General features: G+C 37.7%; 1 protein-coding gene across 8 annotated transcripts in view; it reads right to left on the reverse strand.

The window, feature by feature from the left end:
* The window catches only part of CNOT2 (CCR4-NOT transcription complex subunit 2), an 80394-nt gene that overhangs the window by 41497 nt on the left and 19905 nt on the right, over window positions 1-18992 (reverse strand). For 3 of the 8 annotated variants that reach the window (XM_064655668.1, XM_064655671.1, XM_064655669.1), the window contains exon 2: window positions 8536-8608. The exons of 3 other annotated variants lie outside the window; for them this stretch is intronic. The gene's annotated coding sequence lies outside the window, so the exon portion shown is untranslated. Of the gene's footprint in view, window positions 1-2382; window positions 2454-8535; window positions 8609-18992 lie in introns of all 8 variants that reach the window. 2 more of the 8 variants (XM_064655672.1, XM_064655673.1) reach the window with 1 other exon arrangement.

Raw genomic sequence — 18992 nt, forward strand, 5'->3', positions numbered from 1 at the left:
TCAAGCAGTATTTCTTAACACTTCCTAAACACCCAATTCAGTTGAAGCCAAAAATGCCCACTGAGAAGCTTTCTAGATCTGTATGTCTGTAAAATATTAAGCCTTATTAAATGATGTATGTCACAATAACTATTAAATAGTCTGTATCTGTTCACTAGACAGTCTTTTGTTGGCTCATTTACCATTTAAAAACTTTTGCACTATATATCAGACAGAGAGATAAAAGCTTGTAAACCAAGAGGAAAAAACAAACCTTGAAACTTAATTCAAATTTGGCTCATGATCACAGGATTCATGTGTTTTCATCACGTCAAATCTCTTACATGGTGTGAGAAGAATAAAAAATTAAAAATTAAAGAATAGGGCTCCTTTGACTTTCTATTTGCTTTCAGCTGAGACTCTCAGCCAGAAGGCTAGACTTCAGCATCTCTGCTTCAACTAAAAGGGTAACCATTGCTCCAGCTGGGACATTTCCACGTTGATTTTGAACAGGCTCCTCTTTGAGGAATACTGTAGGGTTTTTTTAGTTGTTGTTCATTTTGTTTGCTGAGTTTTTTTGTTTGTTTGGCTGGTTGTAGTTTTTTGTTTGACTAGGTTTTTGTGGGGGATTTATCTTGTTTGCCTTTTTGGGGTTTTTTTGCATAACACTGAATCCACTACTTTTTAAGACAGCTGCACTGCCTACCTATTTCTTCCCGGATACAGTCAAAACTTTCATGTTTGTTTAATCTAAAACATTGTATTTTAAATAAGCCTTGGTTTCCCAAGCATTTCCTGCAGTTAAGTAGTGTACGGTCAGATGTAGAGGATGATTAATGGAGTAGCAACAGAGTATTTTTTTTCCTTTCATTACTCAGATGGAGTTGGTTGACATTAAATAAATCAGTACTAGACCCATTTCTACTCCAGCTTTTGGGGGGGGGGGGGGAAAGAGAAGGTATGTTTTTGGTGAGTTTGGGGGTGTTTTTGTATATGGAGCACAAGGTAAAGATAACTGAAAAAGAAAGCAACTATTTTTTAAAAGAGTTATCTATCAGTACATTCACACATATAGTATTTAATGTAAACTGCTAACCATTTGTTAGGAGCATCCTCAAGAAAGGGGTAATAACACTTTTTAATTTATGTTGAATTTTAAGAAATACACGGTTCCTTTTGGTTTGGGCTCTTTTTTTTCTCCACAGAGGTATTCTAAAAATAGAAATAGCTGAGAACATTCTGGCCAAAAAATTCATTCTGCACACACAGCACATCAAACATCTTACCTTAAAACACAACTGGAAAATTCAAAACATTGTGTATGTTTAATATATTGAATCCTTGAAGGGAAAGAAACATTTACGAGCTGTCACAACCTCCTGGCAGCATACTTGCCTCTCAGTGACTCTCCTTCTCCAGATGAATGTTATGTTCTGCAAAAGCAGAAACATTTTCCAGGAGCACAGACAGGTTAAAGTTAAATTCATTTATGGCTTTTTAGAGCATCCTCCTAAAACACACTTAAGAGTCTGTGACCCTTCAGGGCAAATGCAAAAATGCAAGTTAAAATTACAGACTTCTATCCTTTGGTTATTGTTTAAAAAAAATTTTTTTTTTTTTATGAAAGCCTTAAGACGCTTCCTAAATATTCCAGGGCCTGTTTCTTGTAACCTTCAGACTGCACAGCCAGGATATGTTGTGATTACAGCTGTACTGGGTTCAGCCATAAAATAAAGTGTGACAAAACAACTTTGAATGCTTTTATATCATAAGTACAAGGACAAACCCAGTCTTAAAAACAAACAAACAAAAAAGCTGATTTTTTAAAAAAGATCATGAAAAAGTACCATAATTATTTAAGACTTTAAATTTCTGAACTGCATTTCTTCATTATTTTTCATTATTTAAGTGCTAATTGATGTTAGTATAGAATTTTCAGAGTTAGATACTATTCCACACTGGAAAAGATAAATTACAGTCTCTGAGCTCCCTATACGCTACTGCAAACATAATCATCAGGTAAAAATTAAGAAAGCGGTAAATGCACCTATCATGCCTTCCACACGTTTAATTTAAACCTCTTCAGTCATTCTGTTCTCCATTAAGGTTGTCAAAAATGAATTAGAGTAGCTATGCACTCTATCATTTTAAGCACATGGACTTCAGTCAGATTTCTATACTGTAAAAACTTTGGCTTAATATATACTGTAAACTTGGTTCAAATATCAGAAACTAAATAACGTCATTTTTCAATTAAAAGCAACTCCTCTTGGAAGCGGCAGACTTTACACCACAACATTTTAAAACAGAGCTACCTCAAACTGGCAGTCTAAGCTCAGACTGCAAATGTTGCTGAGACCTGGCCCAAGTCCCAGACATGGGATGGTCGCCTTCGTCTCATACCTTCCTTGTAGTTTCTCAGAAAACAGTTGTATGTAGAGTTCCAAGACAGGACTGTTTAGTGCCTCAACAGCCTGGTAAAACAAGCAACAGGGTATTGCTTCCTGTTATTCTGGTCTCATTAAAAAATAAAGAGTACTTTTACTGAAAATGGGTCTACTCAATCTTCAGCTTAAGTATATAGCTTTGCTCACAATTCCTACATCTGTGTGTTTCTCTGTTTCTCTCAGGGTGCTAAGAACATGAAGGGTGATACATTTCATCATGAACCTACATACTGGATAACTGGAGGCAGTTACATATTGCATAAATTTATAATTATTTTTAATTTAAACTAAATACCACCCAGATACTCCAGCTCTCTTTCAGTGACTGAAGTGTACAGTAGCTTGCTCTCAAAAACTACAAATGTCAATAGTGTTTACAAATACTGAAATATTTTTTGTGCTTGAACTCCCTCACTACTATAATTTTTAAAAAATTGTTTCTTTATCTTTGTGGTGCCATAAGCTTTTTTTACTGCACCGTTAAACAAACATATTCTTTACCACTTTTGTTAATCCTTTCCCCCATTTTAAAGGGAACTTACCCAAACGCTTATTGCTACAAAGAAAACCGTTTCTGGGAGCAGTGTACATAAACAGCCCATAGAGCAGCACTGCGCACAATTTGTAATTCCCAAAACATAGCCACGCACAAAAAGGTATGTTTCCCTAGTTCTGACCAGAATTTATCTTCAACAAACTACTTCAGAAACAGCAATACTATTAATATATACAGCTAAGTATAAAAGAACAAAAAAAATATATTTCATATAGTGACTGGACATATATATTATACATCAAAAGCTGTTTGCTTATTAACAGAAAAAAAACCTTGACAAGACTGCTGTATTGCCCACATCTAAGTGAAACGCAGAAAAAAATTCATCTCAATCAAATGAATTTTTTTTAAGAATCTGAACTTACACTGTTATCAAGAAAATTATACTGCAGACAAACTATTTGCTTCCAAAATTTCAGATTCCTAGAAGGGAGGATCTAAAGTATTGACCTGAATTTTTTCAAGCAACTGCAAAGAAAGGTGTAGATGACTCAAACTAAATACCTAACAAAAGCTCTGAAAGCAGAACAAGGAAAACCAGATACACTACAGGTAGAAAGCAGTTCATTTAAGTCTCAAAGTGTTCTTTGAAAATAAGAAGGTTGTTTAGGATACTTTAAAATTCGTTTAAAAGTGTCAGTAAATCAGTTACAGGGAAGGTGAATACTAACACATAACCATGATCTACTATAGGCTGCAGTTACAAAAACAAGTCTTTTGGATTTTGAAGTGACAGAGAGAAACCTTCTACAAATTCACTGGACAATTCTTACATTAAGAATCTAAATCTTACATTAAGGGTCTGGAATAGGAAGGTTTTTTTAATTTTTGTTTTATAATTAAGGATTCATTACAGTGTGAATCATCACTGAGCAAGATTTTCACAAGGCATAATGTTTCACAGCAGTAAAATCTACGTCTCAGTCCTGCTCCTGGCTGGCTCCTTAAATTTTCAGCCAGTTGGGCCCTTGGTCCAGATGTGCTATAACCATGTGGTTACAACCATGGTTACATCATGCTATAGCAGGTGGGACCATGAAATAACCACAGCCTCAATTTACAGTATGTTAACAGTCGGGAAACTGTATCTGAAGATCAAAGGAAGCACCCTGTTGCCCAAATGCACTTTATTAGAAGGATGAATCCCTGTATGATGGACAACACTATTAAGGAAGTATAATATGTAACTGATCACATGTGGTGCTGAAACTGAACTAGGGTGACCAATAGTTGCCATTCTAAATTTTTTCATCATGCCCCTTCCACAGGGGCTGCTGACAAGTTAAAGAACACAAGTAGCAACTGAGGTACCGCCAGTGAAATTCATATAGGATTTGCTACACATACCCTGTCCATCCATCCCTACAGCAGGTACAGACATCTCTGGAACAAAAGCACAGAATCAACCACGCTGGAAAATACCTCTGAGATCATGGAGTCCAACCTATGACCTAACACCACTTTGTCAACTACACCATGGTACTAAGTGCCACATCCAGTCTTTTCTTAAACATCTCCAGGGATGGTGACTCCACCACCTCCCTGGGCAGCCCATTCCGACGTCCAATCAGCCTTCCTGTGAAGAACTTCTTCCTGAACCTCCTCTGGTGTAGCTTAAGACTATGCCCTCTTGTCCTATTGTAAGTGGCCTCCAAGAAGAGATCAACCCCCACCTGGCTACAACCTCCTTTCAGGCAGTTGTAGAGAGTGAGGAGGTCTCCCCTGAGCCTCTTCTTCTCTGGGCTAAACAACTCCAGCTCCCTCAGCTGCTCCTCATAGGACCTGTGCTTCAGACCTTTCACCGGCCTTGTTGCCCTTCTCTGGACACACTCCAGCACCTCAATATCCTTCCTGAACTGAGGGGCCCCAAACTGGAGGTGAGGCCTCACTAGTGCTGAGTACAGCGGAAGAATCACTTCCCTGATCCTGCTGGCAAGAACACGGCAGGTACATCACCCTGCTTTCACTCCACAGGGTGCCAATCAGCATGCAGCACCTGCATGCTATTTTCTTTATTTGCCCAATTGTCTTTTCACTGGGAAAGAATAACAACAAATGACAATAAACCCATGGATACTAAAAGATCTTTACTATTGTTACCTTCATGCTTCTCATTTCACATCAAGCTTTAAGCCTCAGTCTAAAATTTCAATTGAAAAAACCAAAATATTGACCAGTGCCTGTTAATTCATGATTCAAAAACAACACTAAAGGAAAATAATCTATCAGCAGGCCATGAAGAACATATAGAGAAAAGATGCATGATCTGAAGCACCTTTTGTTGTTGTTGGCTATAAATTTGCTAAACTTTAGATTAAATGCTTAGATTACTGTTTTGGGCATGCATAGTCCTAGTTAAGCAGATAAAACTAAGGAGTTGTAGATTTTCTTTTAAAATATAAAACTTTGAAAAAGGACTTAAAAGTTTCTACATTTCAGGTTATTTACAAAAGAATTAATTCTACATAGACTTTCAGAATACTATGGCTCTAAGCACTTGGAAAGTTTTCTCTGAATCCTCTGTGTATTCATTTTTCTAGGCTTCCTGAGAAGTCTCTAGTTCAGATTAACTGATAACAAATTGAAATGAAAACATTTAAGTTTTCTGCTTTCTAGGTAGAAAGTGCATTCATGGTCAGTTCCATTTTCCTCCTTTTATTATTGTTTTCCAGTGTAACAGCCTTCTGTCTTAAAATGCTGATAAATTTCAGGGGAAAAATTACTTCAAATGTCAATTATTTATAGTGATCCAACAAAAAAGGAAGAAAAGCTGTGGCTTAGCCTAATTAGGAGAAAGACAGGAGTCCCTCTGGGAACTTTGTGACTTACAATATTTATCTGAACTTCTACTCTGTTCTGATGTTTCCAAATTTCTTCTCATCAAGAGCTGAGTATGCATGCTGCTCCCTACAGGAATTCTCTGGTCCCTTTCTGTAAAGACTACTAACTTTTATAATTAGTCTTGCACCTACATTAAAGTAGAATTTTACACATTGCTCCCTCCCTCCATATACATTCATAGGGACAGATATCCTCTGAATCAGGGGCTCTGAAATATAACTGCTTCATTCTTGTTCACAGCAACAGTGTGTTTGCAAGGATTTAATACAAACAAAAATCTGTATCTGAAAACATTCTCACAAAAGCATCTCTCAGTTCCAAGTTCTGTTCTAAAATACCTACTTTTAAAGGAAGAAAAACATACCAAGTATAGTCTTGTGTAAAAGGCTTCTGTGAAACTCCTTGGTATCAAAATTGCTAGAAACTGGAAATGAGAGACAACAGAGATAAAGAAGCGCACAACCAAATTAGGCTTCTTTTACAAGACAAACCCATTTTAATACTTCAAAATGAACAGAGCTGAAGATTACTCTCAATAAATTAATGACTTTTCATCTATGGATCCAGTATTTCAAAACAGGTCTGTCTGGTACTGCTTCACTAAGTATCATATCTAGTCCAAATTTAAATAAGCAGGGCTGCACTGCCACTCCTGAATCACACGCCTAGGGGCTCTCAAGCTATACCAGTCTTTATTCCTCCTACTCTGGTGTATGCATCTCTCTCAAGCATTTCTGGCTTTAAGAAGTGATCCTATTGCCTAGTTCAGAACATAAATTCATGAACAAGAACAGTCATCTGCCTTCCTTATCACAGCAATTAAGTCAGTACTAACTTCCTGGTACTGAAGTATCTGGAACTACAACTTCCCAAATTCCTGGTTACTAGCCTGCATACTCCATTACTGCACTTTAAACACTGGCCCTCAGAGCTGAGCCTTCACCTGCACAGGGAACTAAATTTCACACCACAGGCTGCTCAGATCTATGCTTTTTTCCAAGCACTACATGGGAGACTGAAGAGAAACATGCTTTGCTACAAAAAGTAACTCTCAAAAACTACTGATTAAAAGCTGCAGTCTCTAATGGTTAAGTACCTACTCAGCCTTGCTCTAGGAAAGCCAAAACAGTCTGGAGACTGCCTTGGAAAGCAAAAGCAACACACTGATAAGTTACTCTGAGGAACAAGAAGCCAACCTGTGCCAAGCATAGCTTTCTCACAACCAATTTGGGATTCTGGGACAAGAGGTAGGATCCCATAGGAGAAAGTCCACATTCGGATTTAAATCCTCCAACTGAATTTTAACTAAGCATAACAAACAATACGTGACAAAAGAAAGGAAAAACTCTTCAAAATTACTTCTGGGACTTTCCACAGTGTATCATTAAATTCAGACACATATTGCCGAAATGTAAAACAGAGTAATCACAAAAGCAAGCTATTCTTGAGGTTTACTAACTCTTCTGCTCATCTTAATTTAATGACTCCCAAGCATGTCATGACGCGTTTCTGGGAATGTGACCATGCTACTTTAACATGCTATTTGGCAAAACCCCAAAACTAACTCATATGTTTTTAACTTCATGCCTTCTTATCACATTCACATCCCCCCCCAATAATTTGTAGTCTCTAATTAATGCAGTATGCAGACCATTCAAATACCTCCCTAATTCACAGGAATGTAACAAATTTTATATTTAAAATGCCATAATACCCAATTTAGAAATGTCACCTCCTTCCTACTCTATGTTTAGGCCACAAATATAAAAATTGGCTACACTTATATAGTACCACAGTTTGAGACTTGCAATAAAAAACGATGCACTGAATTTTTATTTCTTGATGTAAAGATAAAACAGTCCTGAAATTGAACCATCCATCTTCAAAGACAATTTTATTGAATTAAATGTAATGCTATCCTGAAATATCCCATATCATTATTAACAACATACACTTCTGTATGAGCAAAACTAAGGGGTTTTTTTGCAGATCTTTTTAGCCTTGCTAATTGAGCTAAGGGAGCACTAAGAATTCCAAATAACATTTATGTGTAAAGCAAATTCTGTTAGTACAAAAAATTTAATGATTTATTTTATTTCTTTTTTTAAGGAGATAAATAAAATGTGATTGTTATTCATATGCCAAAATGCAGAATTCACCCACCCACTGTATGGTACAACTGCTGCAAAGTTACAATCCCAGAACCTTGACTAACTTTGTTATGATTACAGACTACAGTAAATGATACTGAAGTGTAACAATTATTGCAGTACGTTTCAATGCACTAAACGTAGTAAAACACCATACAAAAATAAACAAAGATGACTGTGTCAAATCATTTTATAAGTTGTATTACATAAGTTATGTTCAAATTTGGGAAGACTATCAGAAAGAACATTTTATTTACAAATTCTAAAGAAAAGTATTTGCAAAAATTTTTAAAGCACATGTACAAATAAACATACTTGTTTTTATTTTTCTCAACCACTTAAATGCACATATGCATTATTCCAAGGCACTTTTTAATAAAAACTTCATAAAAGAAGGGAACACTTTAATATACTTCAAAGCCAGTTCCTTCAACACCTCATTGTTGAATCTACTACCTTAATATTTTAAAGACCAAAATCTTATATTTTGATAGCTATTCCCACTCCCTTGGAATAAGGTTCTCTTTGAAGAACCTTAAGTGCACTGAAAACAGCAACCTACCTACACACTGTACTTTTGCCCATTAATTTTTTGTCTCTGCTGAGGTAAGTAAATTTTGACTGATGACCGCTTCCTGTAAATGAAGTAGATTAATAAAACATTATTAATAAAAATATACTGTTTTCTTCCAACCTTCTTACAACTCCTACTGTTCCATAAACAGGAAAAAAACGCATTTGAAAACATTTTATGGACTGCAAATACTATGAAAATAAACTTAAAATAAAAAGCTTCTAAGTAGTTTTAAAGTAAAAAAATCCAAATACAATAAAGATCAAACTGAAACAGCAATCATTAAAAGAGAAATTTCATTTTAAACCCAAAATTATTACTTGCTTGGCAACTTGAGAAAAAGATGTATCAGCAGTCTTGCAATTTTTTTCCCAGAAAAAGAAAGTTCACAAAATTACTGAAAGACTACAGACATCTAATGTATCTACAGATCCTTTCTCCAAACAAAAAGGCACAGATGTCTTGATCCTGTAAAGAGAAGTTATTCTAATAATACAGATTTGTCTCTCAAGAAAACTACATAAGAAATCACAAATGCTCCCAAAGTTAGTTTTAACTGTATGTAATTTATTCTATGCTAACCCAAATAGAACTTGAATACTGACAACTCCTTATTATCCATCTTAAAGGGAACTTTTCCTCCTTATAAAAAGACAGAAATGCTTCCAAACCCAATGCTTGGGACAGCAAGAGAACAAGCTCAAATTTATGGCCCAACAGTTTTCAGAGATGATTGGAAAAACAAAACCTAAAGTGAAAGCACAAAATCTGTTTCCAAATCCAAAGGAGAAGAAGAAAGAGAAAAACCATTCCCAACAGAAATCTTAGTTTATTAAGAAAATAACGTGAAGAAAAAAATAATTAAAAACCGCCAACCAACAACACAACCCTACAAAAAAAAATCCCAAATAATAAAACAAAAACAAACCAACCAACCAAAAAAAAACAAACAGAAAAACCAACACCAAAAAACAATTCGGAAAGCAGAGGATGATCTTTCAGGTTCTGGTGAAGGAACCAGCTGTTGCATACAATCATAAAGTTATCCTTTTCTTTCACCAAAAAGCCAAAGAGCATACCCACACTGTAAGAGTGATGCCCAGAAGAGGAAAACACAAGCAGATGTGGGTACTGCAGCTACATGGTAAAACTCCACCAAGTGTTTTGCACTGTCCCTTCTCACCTGTAGTGGGTTTCTGTGGCTGGGTTTTGGTGGCGGGGGGGGGCTATAGGGGTGGCTTCTGTTAGAAGCTGCTAGAAGCTTCCCCTGTCCCATGGAGCCAATGCCAGCCGGCTCCAGGATGGACTTCCTGCCACTGGCCAAGACCAAGCCAATCAGGAGTTAAAGTAATGCCTCTGTGATAACATATTTAAGAACAGAAGGTTGTTGCGCAGAAGGAATTCCAGACAGGGAAGAGCGGAGTGAGAACATGGGAACAACAAGGTAAACACCAAGGTCAGTGCAGAAGGAGGGGCAGGAGGTGCTCCAGGCACCAGAGCTGCGGCCCGTGGTGCAGACCATGGTGAAGCAGCTGTGCCCCTGCAGCCCATGGAGGACCATCAGGGTGCAGAGACCCACCTGCAGCCCATGGAGGAGCCCATGCTGGAGCAGGTGGATTAATGAAGGAAGCTGTGACCCCGTGGGAGGCCCAGGATGAAGCAGGGTCCTGCCAGGGACCTGCAGCCCATGAAGAGAGGAGTTCACACTGAGCAGGCATTTCCTGGGTAGGACTTGTGGCACCTGTGGGGGACCCAGGTCAGTATGGCTCATTCATGAAGGACTGCACCCCATGGAGGAGTGACCCATGGAACAGCAGTTTGGGAAGAACTGCTGCCCAAGGGATGGACTCACGCTGGAGAGGTCCATCAAGGACTGTCTCCTGTGGGAGGGACCCCACGGGAGTGGGAAATGACTCCGGCAGAAACAACAACTGACCGCAACCCCCATTCCCCGTCCCCCTGCACTGCTGGGGGGGAGGAGGGAGAACATGGAAGGAAGGAGGGGTGGGGGGAAGGTGTTTTTAAGACTGTTTTATTTCTCACTCTTTTGCTCTTATCCTGTTGGTAATAAATTTAAGTACTATTCCCACTTTGAGTCTGTTTTGCCCGTGAAGGTAATCAGCTGCTGACCTCTCCCAGCTCTTATCTCTACTCATGAATCCTTAGCTTTTTTTTTTTCTCTGTCCAGTTGCAGAGGGAGACTGAGATTGGCTTTAGGGGGTACCTGGTATCCAGCCAGGGTCAACTCACTACACCATACTTTCCTAAGGTTTCTTACCTTAGAAAAGCAGCAAAATTATAAAGCAGTTTTACTAACTAATTTGTATATGCTTAGTCTGCAAAATTTTTTCTTCAGCCTTAAGGAACACAAAAAAACCACTTCACTGAAATTATTCCCAAAGCACTGACATTGCAGGGGACCTATTCAAGGAGACTACCACCAAACGTGGCTTTAAGTGTCTGACGAAAGCAACCAAGTTGCCCAGGCCCACAGCAGTTAGCTATAAAAATACAAATTATACCACTTAAATCTTACTGGCAGAATCCTTCCGCCTGAAAAAGTACTGGATCCTTCAAGGACTCCAACGCTGTAGGACAGAAAACTTTACAGTTTCCAAAACTCCCTTCTGCGTAGATTCTAAATTCACCTCATATTCAGTAATGCTGCTTTCTTTACTTGTCTTAAAATGTTATGATTTCAATTCTACCATCCTACACTTCACAATATTACATATTTCTTCTAACATTGTAATCATTCAGACTGTAATAAATTTATTTTATTTCATTAAATTCAGACTTGCTACACATGCTCTTTCATCCTGTCTTATAAACCTATTGGTGGGAGCATACACCATAGCTGACATGTAAATATAACAAAATCATAAGAGAACTTAGAGAGAAAGGGTTATATTCTTTTCCTGAATAGATATTACAAACTTAATCACAGCATAAGCAACTGGTGCTAGGGTATAATCAGTAAATAAGTGTCATATCAAACACAAAACTAGATTCCCCCTTTGTTTTGCAAGAAGGGAAAAGGCTTGGGTTGCAAAGCCTCTCTATGCAGTCACAGAAGGAAGTGGGTTTCTTTCAGCTCCTCTCTCTTCTCTCTTTACAGCATCAACACCAAAGAAGCTTTCTGTTCAGTTCCAAGGGAAGAAAGGCATCTCATGCCATTATAATGCAATCTTTACCAGACAAATTAAAATAGCATTGATGAAATTCCAAAACACTCCAGCCTCATTATCCCTACGACAGGGATTGATAAAGCACAAGTGGGACTTTACTCAAGTAACAAAATACATATGACTGAAGAGCATTATAGACAAACCAAATTGGAAATAAATACATCTGAATGAGAAAAATGGCAATCTTCATGTTGTTACATATGTCTATAATATTATATTGAGAAGACAACATGCTAATACAAATATTGGTCTGTTTCACCCATACAAACACAAACTCTATTCTGATTAAAATCACCATAATTCCACCTCATTACAGGGCTTTTGCTCTCCAAGTTTTACGGGAAATGAGAATTCTTTGGCCCAAAGGCTGTGCATCAAACTGTATTCTTCTTTTCCAAACCAGATGTTAATTTGTTGACTAAAAATTTTTCAGGAAACATTAGATTCTCCATAGCAAACAGTTACCTCATATTCAAGAGAAGCTGACAGCTGCTACCATGTCCTGCATGGTAGTTCCTGGCTCCTGCTGAGCCTTCACTTCTCCAGAGGGTGGGAGCCAGTATTTACTGGGTAACACCATTAATGGCTCTCAGACCCAGGAGAGACCTTACACAGCCACCCTGAGGAACCTATTCCACCATCTGACCATACTTATCCAAATTCCCTCCAACCTCCTGAAAACCTTTTTATACAAAACATCCTGATGATCTTGTCTCTTCCCAGAGGGCAAAGAACAGCTTTCCCTCTCCCTTTCCTCTGGTGCTTGTGAGGCACGGTATTGTACTTGTTCCCAGCAGAGAACAGCTCTGCTCTTCTGGTCCATCTTGCTAGAACCATTCCTTTTTAGTCCTGTAAGTACAGTACTCCACATGAGGTCCTAGCATCTTTGAATGCAGCAACAGAATTTCACTACTATTTGGACACAGGCATTCATGTGAATACATCTTGGAACAGTGTCAGCTTCCCTCTCTCCCTCAACAACACACAGCAGATTTCAATGTCTCACTGCTCACTACAAGCATTACATCCTTTCCTGCTAATTGATCACATATTTTTACTGTTTGGCATTTCTGTATTTGCATTTTTATGCAAAATGGGTACATTTACTCTCTATTCTATCCAATAATTCAGAAAAGTATAGACAAGGACTAGGCTCAAGAAAATGTATATGAAACCTGAAGTTTCCCTACCATTTCACAGTGAAGTACTCATACTACAGTTTTCCAGACAACTGATTAAAGCTTCAGTCTAGGACACACCTCCTTAGCTAAGTTATGTAGACCATACCAGAGTATGCCAAAAGCTTTTCTTAAAATACACAATATATACTGCTTCTACTCTAGTCAAATCTTCTGCTCCACCACCAGAGAACATAATTGCTTCAGCACAGTTTGATTTTGTACACAATCTCTTTCAAAATAAGCTTCAAGCCCAGTCCAATTCCACCTATAATCTGAGCTTTACAAACCTTAACCAAGTCACCAACCCTCCATTTTTACTAACTGAAAAAAAAATTGCTAAGTACTTAAAAAGCTTAACAACAAGAGAAAGAAGACAATACACTCTAAGAGGCATCTTATTTGAAAAGAAAGTAAGACACAGAGTGGAGGTCACAGAAGAATAAAAAAGAATCTAAGAAAAAAAAAAGGAGAGAAAATGGCTATTAGCTTAAGATTTGACAAAATCACAAAAAATCCAAAATTTTCTCAAACAACAGCTTCCCTTTCCCCCTCTCCTCTTTGATTTTCAGAAATACTATGCAGTATTCACATTGACACAGTTCCACTTGGAATTTAAGACAAGATAGCTTGGACAAGTGTCTCCATACAAAAAAATCCTAGTTAAAAAAACCCAGAAAATACACATGGTACGGGCCAGAAAAATTGAAAAATATTTCTTCAAGCATTCCAAACTTTAATACAAGTTCATGCAAAGCTAAAACAAAGATGCCTCTGACATTGAGACCTGAGGTCACATACAGCAAAGACAAATGGAAATATTTCACTATTGGAAAGATTTAATTATTTAATTTACAAATTCCAGTAAAAATGTCAAAACAGTGTTTATACTAAAAAACATTAAAATACATATGTAATTTTACAAAATTTCCTCTATGCTAAGCTTAGATACAGCTTTTTATATTCTGCTTCTATTTGTGATACATGAGTTTAATATTTGCATTTTGAATACTGGACAAAGTTGCCTGCTTTTTTTCCTGTAGAAGACTTACTCCGAAAAATATTTTCTCTGTAGTCTCATACTCGTTAGTCTTGACTGATGGACAATTTCATTATTTTTAATTTTCATTTGCTTTTGTCATAGTTGAAATTTATTCCAACATCTTTCTTCAAATTCAAATATTCTTATACTGCTTTGACTTTACATACTTGAAAAACCTTCATCTGATCAGTGATTCTAATCCCAACTATTTTTGGTCATTTTCAGGAACAATCTGTTGAGAATTTTTTTTTCTTACACAGAAATAGCACTCATCCTGTGTGTACTAATGCACACATAAAAAGAAAAGGTTTCTCTAGGTGTTAAGCCCTTTTGTATGCTCCACCAAACCAAGCAAGTCTGCAGCACAGGTTCTTTGCCAGCAACTGAAAAGCTAAGAAACAGCTGCATGAAGAATCCTGCTTTCAAAAACACTTAGGCTTGCCTTACAGACAGGCAAGAGAAGTGTCAGGGGAGGAATCGCTCTTGGAGTGATCTCGAGCCACTGACTACAAAAGAAGTTTAAAGAGGTAGATTTCAAACTTGCTACTGGTAGTTAAATATAAGTGAGACAGACCTACCCACTGGACCTAAATGAGCATATTTCACATTTCCTCTGATCTTAATGATTGAAACAAAGCCAATAATCCTAAAATTGTCACACCAGAATTCCAATGGCTCATGCTAAAGAGAATGCCATCATTTTATTTGTCACACGCAAAAACAACCACCAGCTAAAACGAATAACTAATTAACCATGTACAATAAATTAAACTAAAATTTACCACTTGCTGTATTTATCTGCAGCTCACTTATTTATGCTCTCACATACTCTATTTCAACTGCATCTTGCGCTCATCTAAAATGGTTCTAAATTGACACTAGTATCTCAGGATGCAGCAGCTCAAGCCTAAAGTAGAACAGGCACCAATAAACTGCGTTTAGAACAATCAAAAATTATTTATAAACTACTCAAACATGCAGAGCTTTGGCAGGAGCACAAAACAACTACACAAAAGGCAGTTAACAGAAAACAAACATTGGACATAAAGGACCAGTAATCTTGAATGATCTTTTACACAGACACCACCTCTATCAACTTGAATGGGAGACTGCTCTCAAAGCAGAACCACCTACGTGACTGTCACACTTAGTAAGTGCAGATGCATAGAAATATCCAAATTAGGCTTCTAAAACTTTCTATTATTCAGGTAAAATTAAGTAGGGAAAAAGAAATACTTGGAGCTTGTTCTCATCTCAGTTTCCCCTTTAACCACCTCACAAAATAAAATCAAAAAGATCATTTTTTTCTTTCCATACATAAATCCAAAATACAGTAACAGTTTCCATTCAGAAAAAAAGTCACATCTGACTATTATGATGAAAAACAATGCAGGATTATTAATTACTAGCTTTAACATATTAATGGACAGATATTCCTAAAACACTCACACTTCTGTATACTTTTCTGTCCAGTTTACTTGTAAAAACAAAAAAAACCTCTCTACTTGGCACCTTACAACCACATTCTTGTTCACTTGCATCACCCAGATGACTTAACAACTCTAGCAGAACAAAGATTATCATTTCACCAACTTAGGGGGCAAGGGTATAACAATCCATGAATCAAGATACAAACACACACACAAATATGTGTGTACATGCAGATCTCAATAAAAAAGTCTCCCTACAGACAACAGATTTCAAAAGCTTTATGAATAGGTAGAACTTTTTTTTTTTAAATTTGATAATATAAAACTCCTATAATGTAAGCTTTCTTTTATCCCTCCTGCCCTGAAAAGATCATACAAGAGCAATGGAACAGTATTCAAAGTCATAAAACCTAGGATGATATTCAGTTTATGGCTAACAATATTCGCACATTCAATCACATTTCTCAACTTGCTTCTTTCAAATTTCTTCATTAGCTTGTATGATTTGACAACTCCTTTTCATCTTTTACTAGTAATTCTTCCTCATACTGGACCTCAGACAACATAACTTTAAAATCCACATCTCTTACCTGTGTACAAACTCACGTCTTTCTCAGTATCTGGGATGGCATATACACTGGTCTAAGGCAAATTTTGACCTTGCTGTGCTAAGGGTCAAATTTGGCCCTGCTGCACCCTAAGGTGTTCAAATCCCAACACACACCACTGCAGCACTAACACAGAGAGATCTGATATTTCAAGAATTATTCTCTGAATGCATAACAGAGATGACAGATCTATCTGTAGACGTCTACCTTACAGGTCCAAATCTCCCACTCACCATCAAAGCCATGAAGTGAGTCAGACTTTTGCTAAGGTACTCACAACACCCAGAGAACAACTAAAGGCACACTCAACCCCTGACATGTTAAATTATTTTGTCCTGCTGAACATCACGTGACTTCACAACATTTTTTTTCAATATTGCTACACTGTAATGATACAAATCATCATTGTTACCCAAAACCAGCAACATGTCAGCTGCTCCACTTCACTGACCAGCTCCAGAAAGATGATGTGACATTTTTGTTTAACTGGGATGAGCAACTCTGAAGTGCAAGACCTGTGCATCCCATCCTTAAGTAAAGCTAATCCAAATCAAACTTTACATTAGAAGGAGTAACCCATTATGAAGACAATCTAAGGGCCTTACTCTAGGCAGCAGGACAGGCAACTAGAGCAAGACTTAATAGTTATGAGGACACTAAGGCAGAAAAGTCTACACAGACACTGTGCCCAAAATCATCCCAGTCAGCTGCATCCAACTGAATAGGATATATGCAAAATTTCTGGGCACTGTGCCTGAAGTTTAGTCTTCCAGTGAGAAACAAACCAACGATGCTTCAAGTTGACACTACAGTTTCTTGAGTCTCAATCAAAAGACCCCTATTCCATTACTATGAAGAGAAAGGAGACAAGATCACCATATCTTAGTGCCAATCAATCACGTATTTTACTGTTAGCAGATCTGCACCATTTAAAAAAAAAAAGATACTTCCTCTGTGACACTCACTTCCATATTTCCATTGCAGTGTTTTGAAATCGAGAGACACCAATTTCTTTCCTGAATGGCCAAGAGAACAGCCAGTCCCAAAGCCTGAAGGAAAAGGGGGTGGAGAAGATGAATGCTTAAGAATATTACTCCATCTTTCTCCTCCTTTTTGATATTAGAAAAACAGGCCATAAAAAATACTTTCTCTCTGCAGTGCAATGAAATTTTCAGTAGGATACAGCAAAATTCCAAACTGACTGCAGAAAGGGAAAGGTAGTGAGTGATGAGCTGCAGGACAGTAGTTGCATGACTGGTAAGACTTGTGGCTAGTGCACCAAGAAAAGGAGAGAGTTTGTTGTGGGTTTGGGTCGTTTGTTTGTTTTTACTTTAGAGAAGGAAACTGAAGGCAGGAAGGACAAAGCAGGCAATACGAACCTGCTGGGATACCTACAGTGACAGCAACACAGTGAACATAGATGAATCATTGGAACTGGAGGTAACACTTGTGAAGACTTCAACTCTGACTATATTTCTGGAAGCCTGAAGAGAGACTGAAAAACTGAAACCGAGAACTCCAAGCAATACAAAAGCCACCTTAGGGATAAAAAAAAAAAAAAAAAGGCTCAGTGGACATCACTGTCAGCTAGAAACTCTGACAAAATGAAAGACCATCTGTTTTCAGGTCAAACAGCAAACAGGTTTATTAAAAGGCAGACCCTCTACAACAGATACAAGCGTTTTGGCAAAACACGGGTATATTCCTGCCTATCAAAACTTCTCTGATTTTGTCAAGACAGCCAGACTTGACAGCAACATCAAAAATATCCTCCTAGAAGCCTGGAACTCCTGACTTTCCTTTCCCAACAGCAGAAGCAAAGTCAGCAGTGAAGCACAGCTATGCTTTGGCAACACCTACAGGTAAGAACAATTTAGCTACTGCAGAGCATCTGTTGGGTTGTGGGATGCTTCCCTTCCCTACTGCTTCTAATACACAGGACATTGCAGCGTGGGCACCTAAATCCTAGAAGTAAAGCCACTGTCATACTAGCACTTGCAGATGGTATTCTCTCTGATGGACAAAGATGGCTGAAGACCTGCATTGTCTTACGAAGTTATTTTATTCCTAGAAGATGTGGGGAAGACAGAGATCCATTAGAGTACCCTACAAATCCACAGCCTGGAGCACATGCCCAGACAGGTTAAGTTAACAAGCATCCACCTCATCTGCTGTTTAAGAAAGAGATAAAGAGAAGCTTTTGCACCTAGCCACCATCTTTTGGCCCTGCCCTACACTACACACAGCTTAAAGAGACCATAAAGCCACTACCACAGATACCAATGACAAATAGGGCAAGTAGATTTAAAGGCCAGAAACTGAGTAAAAAACTGCGCAGCTCAGGGAAAAACAAAAATAGTAAAGTGTTGTCAGCAAACAGGGGAGGGCACCAAGAATGCTCCAGCTAAATACCACTTACAAATAGAAGAGATCTCTAATTCAAATAGCTGTGTGCATACAAGGATCTCTGTGTGAACACACATATGACTCAAGCCTCAAAGGTAAAACAATCCTCCTATCTGTTAAAAACCTGCAATAATATATTTTTTTAAAGTACAGTTAAAGGAGTATTCTATTCAATAACGTATTTGGGCAAATAACAAGTTAACCAAGTACTTCTCTAACTTTTGGATGCAGGATCCGAGTCCCAGCTTTAGAGCACAAGCAGCATTTGGCACAGCGTGTGCAGAAACAGAATGGAGACAATGCCAACAGCGACAACTCAGCCTCTGGACACTGGGAGTTCAGCACATATCTGAGCACATCTGCATTATTCCTGCTTTTTTGTCTGAAGTTGATCTGCAGCGAAGTCAATTAATAGGCAAATTGAATTTCATTCTATTTCATCTAATGGATTACAACTTCCTCAATTTTTCTTCTACTTAACTCTTCAAGCACTGTATGTTTATATGGAGCTATAAACACACATGTGCTACTCTAGCACAATCAGGCACTGATGCAGAACTATTTTGTTTAATTTACTCAAACAACATAGCCCA

The sequence above is a fragment of the Pseudopipra pipra genome, chromosome 5 (genome assembly GCF_036250125.1).
Source record: "Pseudopipra pipra isolate bDixPip1 chromosome 5, bDixPip1.hap1, whole genome shotgun sequence".
In the NCBI taxonomy this organism is placed as follows: Eukaryota; Metazoa; Chordata; class Aves; order Passeriformes; family Pipridae; genus Pseudopipra; species Pseudopipra pipra.